Consider the following 9211-nt stretch of genomic DNA (forward strand, 5'->3'; position numbering starts at 1 on the left):
GCCATGGGTGACCATGGAAGTGACAAGGATGACCAACACGGGAGAAAAGAGGACCCAGTCTGAGCTGTCTGGGGGTCCCTTCCTGCAAAGCTCGTCTGGCTGCGTGCGGCCCGGGAGAGGATCTAAGGCTTGAGTGCTACCCTGGCTGGCCGGTCAGTGGGGAGGGAGCACCCCTGGCTGTAGGGAAGGTCAAAACCAATGCCCCTCTCCAGCCGCTTTTGCGCAAGAGACCCTGGAGTTGGGGGGTTGAGTGTATGCTTGTTTGTGTGTTAGGGGGAGCTGGAACAGCTGAACGTTTTTCTGGATTTATCTGAAGACTTGTACAAAAAATTACCAGTCTGGTTAATCCCTTCTCAGCTCCCAAGAGCCCGTTAGGACCTCCTTTTAGTGGTCAGCGCTAGGGCATTATGGCCAAGGGCCCTCACAGCTCGTTCTAGGCCTCCGTGCGGACCCCCACCCCTGACACACAGCACACACAGGGCTGGGTGGTGTCCAGCGGCACAGGCCCCCAGGGCTGGTCTCATCTGATACCCTAATGAGAGGTCAACTGTTTCAGGGACAAGGGGCAGCCCCTAACGGGGAACCAAGTGCTACCAGGCCAAGGGCAGCACTCACCATGACAGAGCCCCAGGATTCCCTTGCTACAATAGCCCTGGTTCATTCTTTCCCCCATCCTGGAAAAGACACGCAGGAAAGCCTATGTCAGGTGGAAAGGTTCAGTGTCCGGGGAAGGAGCCAGCTTTTGCCGGGCCTTTGCCTCAAACCTAATCCATGGAGTCACAAGAAGCCCAGCCCGGGGCCTGCAGAACCTTCCTGTGGACTGACTGTTGAATTAGCATGCACCCCTTTAAGCGCAGGGCCAGGGAGAGCCATGGACGCAGAGGAGCTGTGAGGGGGCCTGCGAGGGAAGGAAACATCCCTGATGGAAAGTGACTAGAGGGAGGGGCTAGTGGTCACCACGAGCCATGATTTCACACAGTGTCATCGATGACCCACATCCTACAGATGTGAAAACGGAAGCCCAGGGAGGCGACTCACCCAGTCACAGAGTTAAGAAGGGACAGGATGGAACCTGTCTGACCCACTCGTTCTCATCCTCCATGCCACACATGCCTTGGCGCGTGGCAGGCACTTAATGTGCACGGTCGGCAAATGTGAATGACTGCACAGACAAATGAACGAAAGAACTGACCGACTGCCCGTTCTTGAAGTGGGCCTTGAGGGACGACGGGGCTCTACAGGGGCGGAGAGGCCCAGCAAGTCCATTCCAGGCTGGGCAGATGAGATGGGCACGGGGAGCCGCGCCAGGCTGGGGGAAGACAGCTGGCCGGAGCAGCGGGTGGGCGATGCCTCAGTGGGGTCCCAGGAGGGGTCCTCCCCCAGCCAACCTCCCAGGCCGTGGCTCCACGGTGCTCCCTGGGGAGGAAATGGGCCTGCACGGGGGAGAATGCTCATGCTTACCTGGCACCTTTCCCCTGAAATTAAACCCCTGGCCAGGTGGCCAAGGGAGGCTCGGACCTGCGGCAGAAGGTAAGAACGGGGGCAACTACCTAGCCAAGAGTTTGGGGGCATGGGCTGTCAGCATGGTCCCCACCATCAGCACCACCTTCACCACTGCCATCATGTCTGGCGTCACGGTCGTCACCATGCCACCACGAAATTCGGTGGTGGCGACTCTGGCTCGGGAAGATTGCTGGGTCTCTAGCCCTGCGCCATCACGCACTAACCGTATGAGCTTGGCCGCAATTTACCATCTGTCTATGCCTCACGTTCCTCATTTATACAATGGGATCATTTTAAAAGGTCATCCAGACGAAGTTCTTAGCATCCTGTCTGGCACATGGTGTCAGGAAAAGTTCGCTGTTGTTATTATTTTTATCGTAATGAGCCTTCCCAGTAGAGACGCTGTGGGTCATTACCGTAGCTGATTTACAGAGTGCAAAGGACACTGACTCCTCCCCACTTTTCAGACGAGGAAAAGGTAAGATCTAAGAAGCAAACACACTTGTCCAGACAGCCCAGCTCCGGAGCCTGGGCGGCGAGCGGGTGGGAAGCAACGTTCTGCCCCTCCCCGTGTGCCTGCCTCTTCCATTCCTCCCCTCGGGCACAGCCCCCAAGCCTTCCCCTCCGGGTGCAGTTTCGGCTGAAAGTTACTCCAGATTGTCCATTAAAACACACTGCCACTTTATGGTTTGTTCGTTTGCTCCTAAAGCCGTAAAACGCAAGCTTAATAAACAAAGTCACACTTAGTCACACACTTAGTGCCACCGTGAGTGGTGAATTCCATCATTATTTGTGCCCTCTGGCCCCCACAAAGGACACTGGGTTCCCCACGGAGCTGGTGACGTGCTCCACGGTTGACCAAGGGCCCAGTCACAAGGCAGGAGGCGAGGTGGGGGCCAGACAGGTGGGGAAGAGCCCAGAGTAAGTTTTTAAACTTCTAAGCGTTAACATCCTCATCTGTACAAGGAACGTAATGATAGGGGCTCCTGGGTGGCACAGCGGTTGATCGTCTGCCTTCGGCTCAGGGCGTGATCCCGGTGTTACGGGATCGAGTCCCACATCAGGCTCTTACGCTATGAGCCTGCTTCTTCCTCTCCCACTCCCCCTGCTTGTGTTCCCTCTCTCACTGGCTGTCTCTCTCTGTCGAATAAATAAGTAAAATCTTTAAAAAAAAAAAAAAAAAAGGAACGTAATGATAGGACCCTCCTCACTGGCTGGTGACAAGAAGTAATCAAATGATAGTTAAAGCACTTAACCCTATGCCTGGCCTCTGGGAAGGGCTCAACGTATTGTAGCCAAGAGAGAGAAGTTGTTGTATTGTCTTCTGGGGGTTCGAACCGCGCCTCGGATGTGGCACAAGCTGGAACTGCCCAGGTTCTAGAGAGACTGGACTGGAGTCCCGGGATGGGGTGGGAGCGGAGGCAGGGGTGTGGGCATTAGTCGGGAAGGAAATGGCAGTCTGTGACAAAAAGCAGAGCTCAAAGGGAGGTCAGCTCTCATACGTTTTAGCCAAAACTCTGCCGGAGGCTCTCTCGAGAGTTTCACCCTCGGTGGGGTCCCTCTTAGGGGAAAGGGCGATCCTTTGCTGGGTCTGGGGGTGGGGCCCTTGCTCGTGCAGCAGCTCTGCCCCAGACTTAGGCCGGGCACTTCGGGGAAGAGAAAGTATAAGGTAAGAGACAGCCCCTGACCTTTGGGAACTTCCGACTTATTTGGGGTGATGGCCGTGAGGGTTGCTCGCTATGTTTCCGTGACTTCCGCTTCTGAGCACACTAGAGGATCGCTTTCTTGTCTCCACCTCTCCTCACCTCCTGGGTCCTCTGTGGCCACGTGATTGCTTCAGTCTATCAAATGGGAGGAGTGACAGGCAGCACCTCCAGAAGGATGCTTGGAAGAGCTGATGCCACACTCCCTTCCGCCCCCCGTGATGACTGCAGGTGGTCGAGGCTCCAGCAGCCTGTGTCTTCGAATGAAGATGATGGGGAGCACAGGCTCGCACAGAGCACGATGGGCTCGCTAGTATGAAATCTCATCCCTCTGCAGGTTCGTGCCCACCACTCAGTGCGAGCTCGCTGAGGGCTGGGGTTTATTGTTATGGCAACACAAGCAAACTCATCCCGAGAAGCTAGTGAGACAAAGCCAGTGCCCGGGAGCAAAGCAGAATCCTGAGACGACAGATGGGAGGGCCAAGCTTGAGCAACTAAGGGTGCTCAGAAAGGGCTGGACAGGGGTCCCTGGAGGGGCCTTGGAGCTGGACCTTGAAGGCTTAGCAGGATCTGAAGGATGCTAAGGAATGGCCCAGACACGCTGCAAGGAGCCTGGAGGTGGCTGCAGGTGGGAGTGGGGAGTGGACCAGTAGAACAGTGGGATTACCAGGCAGCAAAAAGGGCTGACGTGCAGATGAGACCATGAACTTAAAGCAAGGCAGCCAGCCCTACTGTGTGATTGTCTCTAAATCAGTCAACAGCTCTGGGGCAGGCATGGAGCGGGCAGGCGTTCGGGCTCATCCAGGGCTGGGATTTTGCCAAGGGGCTGTGACAAAAGAGAGGAAGGTAGAGTTGCTGAGGGAATTCACATGGGGGCATGTAGGACGAGCCAAGGAGCAGAGGCTGGACACGGAGGAGAAGGAAGCCGGGAGGAGGCCCGGGGTAGCACATGGGGGCTCAGTGCCTTCAAATTCCCAATGAAGCCAAGGAATGGGCAGCGGGGGGATCTTCAGGGGCAGGGCGGGAAGGATGGGGAGAGGTGTTGCAAATGCAGATTTGAGGGCGAGAGGAATGAGGGGGTCCGGTGTGACTGCCCGAAGGGGCCCCCGCAGAGGAGGGAGGGGTACAGTCCATCTGACTGGATGTGGAGGTTAGCAAGGATGATGACAGAAGGGGGTGAAGTGAAGGCTTTGGTGAGGAGGGGGTGCAGCCGCGTGTTAGCTCTGAGAGCCAGGCAGGGCCACCTGGGCTTCCCACCACTGCCCAGATTCTGGCCCTTTCTAGATAGACGAGTGATCCGAAGACTTAGTTCCCCTTCGGCGCTTTGGTATCACTTGCAAAAATGGGAACAATAATTTGTACCTGCCTCTTGGAGCCACTATGCAGACGGAAGGAGATCACCAGACGAAGCACCTAAAACAGTGCCTGGGCCACATTAACTGCCAATAAGTGTTCAATATTACCCCTTATAGAAGGTTGAATTATAGCGCCCAGCACCCCCATCACCCCACTGTGATAGGTTAAGACTCTAACCGCAACCCCCCCAAACCTGCAAATGTGACCTTATTTGGGAAGAGAGGTTTTGCAGATGTAGTGAAGTCAAGGATCTTGAGATGAGATAATCCTGGATTACTCAGGAAGGCCCTGAATCCAAAGACAAGTGCCCAGGTAGGAGGCAGAAAAGGAGAGACACACCCCGAGGAGGAGGCCGCGTGCAGATAGAGGCAGGGAGGCCACCACAAGCCAAGGGGCGCCTAGAATGCCCGCGGCTAGAAGAGGCAAGGAAGCGTTCTCGTCCGGAGCCTTCCGAGGGCGCACGGCCTTGCTGACACCTTGATTTTGGATTTCTGGACTCTCAAACTGTGAATGAGTAAATTTCTGCTGTTTCATGCCACCAAGTTTGTAGTAAGCTGTTATGGTGGCCCTAGAAAATTAATATATTCCTGATGTATCTGGGCCTCAACAATCCTTATCTTCGGAGACTGACCTGGGCACTAAAGAAGAAAGCGCATGAAAATTTCAGGGACAGCGAAGATGACCAACAAATACTGGGTTGTCCCTCCCCATCTCCACCATGCTGGTACATGCACGCACATGTGCACACCCCCCCCCAACACACTGAGCGCATAAATACACACAGGGACAAATGTCCAGAGCAGCCCCCAACCTTATACATAGCGATGCTGGGGAAGGAGAGGGTGTGTCATTGTGAGGACAACGTGACTTCTGCTGACCACAGGCTGGGCCCGGGGCCACACGGGTCTGAAGAAGCCCGCACTGCAGTGGGGACAGAGGCCAACGCACTTTGGAGCTTCCTGTCATCCCACAGCTTTAATCGGAATGAAACTCACAGACAAGGTGGGGAAGACGCAGCCCCCAGGGGCAAGAGGAGGTGGCTCCGGGCTGTCTGATGGATCAACACAGGTCAGTGTCCCGTCAGTTTCAAATACTGTCCCCCCCACCCCCACCCCGAGAACTTGAGTCTGTGCCGAGCAGATGCTGGGTCACATTTTCTTCCCTCTCTGAGTCATGGGCAACGGGACTCCTCCTTTAACTAAACTCACCCTGGGCAAGGCTTTTGGATATTTTCAACTGGAAATCGTGCAGGCTTATGGAAAATAACTTTCAGTTACAGAAAACATGAAAAAGAAGGTTCTTGGCATTTGGGAACTCTGGTAAAGAATTCTGTCTCTCTGAAACTGGAGTTTTATTTGATGTTTCTTGGAAAGAAACCATTCGACTTACTTTATAGTCTTTTCAGTTCTTCAAAGGGTTCAGAATCAGACCCACAAAAAACCATAAATAATCCCCAAAAATGTTGTCCTCTATCTTGTGAATGCTATTTCCTTCCTCCTCATTAGGTGTATTTATGAACTCTGAAAAGTAATTTCGGGGGAAAAATGCAGTCGCAGTCCAGTTTTGTAACAATGCGAGTGTTTTGTCCCTGCCTGTGGATCGTTTTTAAGGCAGAGCGGCATCATTTACACGAGTGACATACGTGACTCCCTAAGGCCAAAGTCCTTCAGATTTTACGTCTGTCTTCTCGGGTGTTCATGCTTTCAGAAAAGGAGATTTGCAGTCCGGGGATGTGTTCTAGTTAAGCCAAACAGGGCTCTTTCCCACTGTTTCAGACTCCAGGTGTTAGACTTTACCTGTGGGCCCACCCTCCCTCTTCACTCCTCCCTTGTCCCCTCCTCCCCGCTCCTTCCCACCCTCCTCCTCCTCTCCCCTCCTCCCCTCTCTACCCTCCCTCCCCCCTGCCTCCCTCCTCCCTCTTCCTGTGTCCATGTGTAATCAATTGGTCACACTGGCCACACACTGGATTTGAGCCACGGGGAGAAGCAGGGGGGGCAAGTGTGTCTTTTCCATCTCAGTCTGTCTGTCTGTCTGCTGTCTGTCTAAACTTTCATGGCCCCACTAGGCAGGTCAGTCCCACGGGTTGCACCCCAGCAGACGCAACAGTGCTGTGACCCACGAGGGCGGCCGACAGCCCGGTGTCTTTGATGCTCTGAGAACAGCTCCCAGAGGCCTCTTTGCAGACGGCCATCAGATAAAAGACGCAATGCCCCAGGGCTGCCCCGGCCATCTGGTGGGCAAATATTTTAAGCCTGATTTCTTCTGGAAGGAAGTTCTGAGAAACTTCTGCCTTGGTACTCCACATCTGTGCATAGAAGTCCACACGTGACTGGGTCCCACAGAGGGAAGCTCTCAGGGGTGTGGAGGGAGATGGGGGAACCGCTCCTATTCCCCCCAATTTAGTACTCTCTCAACTTGTCCAAGGTGCTAGGGATGCCACGTGCTTTCCCTGAGAAAAGAACGACATCATTCCACAGATGTTCCTTGAGCGCCTACTATGTGCCAGTGCTGGGATGCAAGGAACGGGCCCACACAGTCCTTGTTCTCATGGAGCACAGAGCCCAGGCCTTGCCCATCCCTGGACCACCAGAGACGAGGGCCTGAGTCCCACCCTGTCGTCCCACAGCACCCTAAGTTCTAATGCACACCAGAGTGGGGGCTCCAGGGGCGTGTGCAAAGCCTCACTGCCCAGAGACTAGAACGGAAGGTGAGACTGAATGGGGCCATCGGGGAGGGCCACACCGGGAAGGGGACATGTGAGCAGAGACCGGCAGCTGCTGAAGATGCCAGCCCTGTGGCTCTCGGGGAGGACCATAGTGGAAACAGGCACCGCAAGACTGTGACGTGGGAGCGAATACTCCCCAGGGGGATTCTGGGAAACCACCCATATTGTTGGGAACGATTTCCTCAAATGTCATTTTCTTATGATTACCGAAGACTATACTAGCCAGGAGGTTAGACAGCAACCTGAGCACCCGTGCCGACAGCACTGTGGGAGGCTGACTTCGAGGCGTCATCAGGCCTTTGTCCTCCAGGGGGCTTTTTCTATCGGCATCCTGCCAGCACCAGGGCTCTGGGCAGCAGCCTTTAAAGGAGAGGGTGTGGAGGAAGCTTAGTGGCCCTGGGGCCCGAGCAGAAGCTGTGTGGACGGAGGAAGGGGCCACCACAAAGTAAAAGAGCACCTCCCCCCACCCCACTCCGCCAAGAACCACTTTGCCAAAGTTTGGACCTGCCTCTTAGGAAAGAAGTTTGTAATCTGAATAGGCCACTGTTCCCACGACTGTTTCTTAAAAGGCAAAAAGCACAAATCATGGTCAAGTAGCCAAGAACAGACTTGGGCTTTCATGAAAGACGATGTACTGCAGAATCCTAATCGAACATTTCATTGTCACCGGTGCACCCCTGGGTCACGTGGCGAGTGCCTACTGGGTGCCGGGCACTACGTTAGATCTGCTAAACTACACGGATGCTGCCTGGACCCTACAACCCGGAAAGCAGAGAGATGCACTTGAAAGTGCTAGAATTACTAACATCCCTGGTCGGGGACGAGAGCATCTACCTGGGAGCCAATGGAAGTCCAGCCCCAGAGCTCGGTGACTGGGAGCCTGAGTCGGGCTGAGTCACCTAGGAGCTTTGCCGGCCTGAACCCTCCCCCGGCCAGGCGGGTGGGTGGCAGGAGTCCTGCTCTGGGAAGGACTGCACGGAGTCCAGGCTGGCCCCACTGGGGCTCCCAAAGACGCAGTGTGTGGTGGGCTGACCCAGCATCCTTGCTTAGCACTGAGCAAGTGTAAGGTGACCTTCCCCTGAAGAGCTTCCTTTCCAGCTGGGGTTCATGTGGGTTGTGATCTCTTTTCCAGTACAAGTGCCAGTGTACCCCCTCCAAGCAAGCCTGAATGCTTGCCCTCAGGGCCTGCTGTGTGTCCTCCTTGCTTTTCAGGGGACCAGGCACTTTACCCCTGATTCAAGGATCCCCTCACATGCCATGCCCACCTGAGCTGTGAGGCCAGGATTCTGTTCCCCCTCTTACCCCATCCTCGCCACACACACACACACACACACACACACACACACAGCCCAGCTGGCGACCCCTTCTCCTGCCTCCGACCTTGCTGAACCCTTTGGATCTGCCCTACCTGATCAACTGTGCTCTCCCCAGGCACAGAGCCCCACCGACACCTTGCAGTGGCCTTGGCCCTGGGCCCTCCAGCCCGTTCTGTCTGTCCTCCCACTCACCCCGAATTTGGCAGGAGACGTGAATGCCAGTGCCAGTGCAAACTGACAGGGGGAAACAGAAATGAGGATTGAACATTTTGCAACTACAACAAAATTTAAACAAACAGAAGGTACCTGACTGAGCGCTGTCCTTCAGCACATTCTTCCCGGGGCTGATGCGCTTGATCCCGTGACGCTGCCACGGGCCACACGGTTTCTGGAGTTATCCGTGGGAGTCCTGAGTCAGCTGCTTCCGCAGCAAGCCCTGCCACACACGGGAGTAAAAAATACAACACTCGAATCCCACTGCAGTTTGGGAGACGTGGACCCCGGATGTGGGTTATTCTGTAAAGGCCTCACATCCTCCAGGGTTGAGCCTCCAAACCCCCACTTCCGGTGGCCAGAGTTCAATAGACGCTCCCTACGGGTCTCGAGGA

The sequence above is a fragment of the Ursus arctos genome, unplaced genomic scaffold, assembly GCF_023065955.2.
Source record: "Ursus arctos isolate Adak ecotype North America unplaced genomic scaffold, UrsArc2.0 scaffold_8, whole genome shotgun sequence".
NCBI classification, from domain to species: Eukaryota; Metazoa; Chordata; class Mammalia; order Carnivora; family Ursidae; genus Ursus; species Ursus arctos.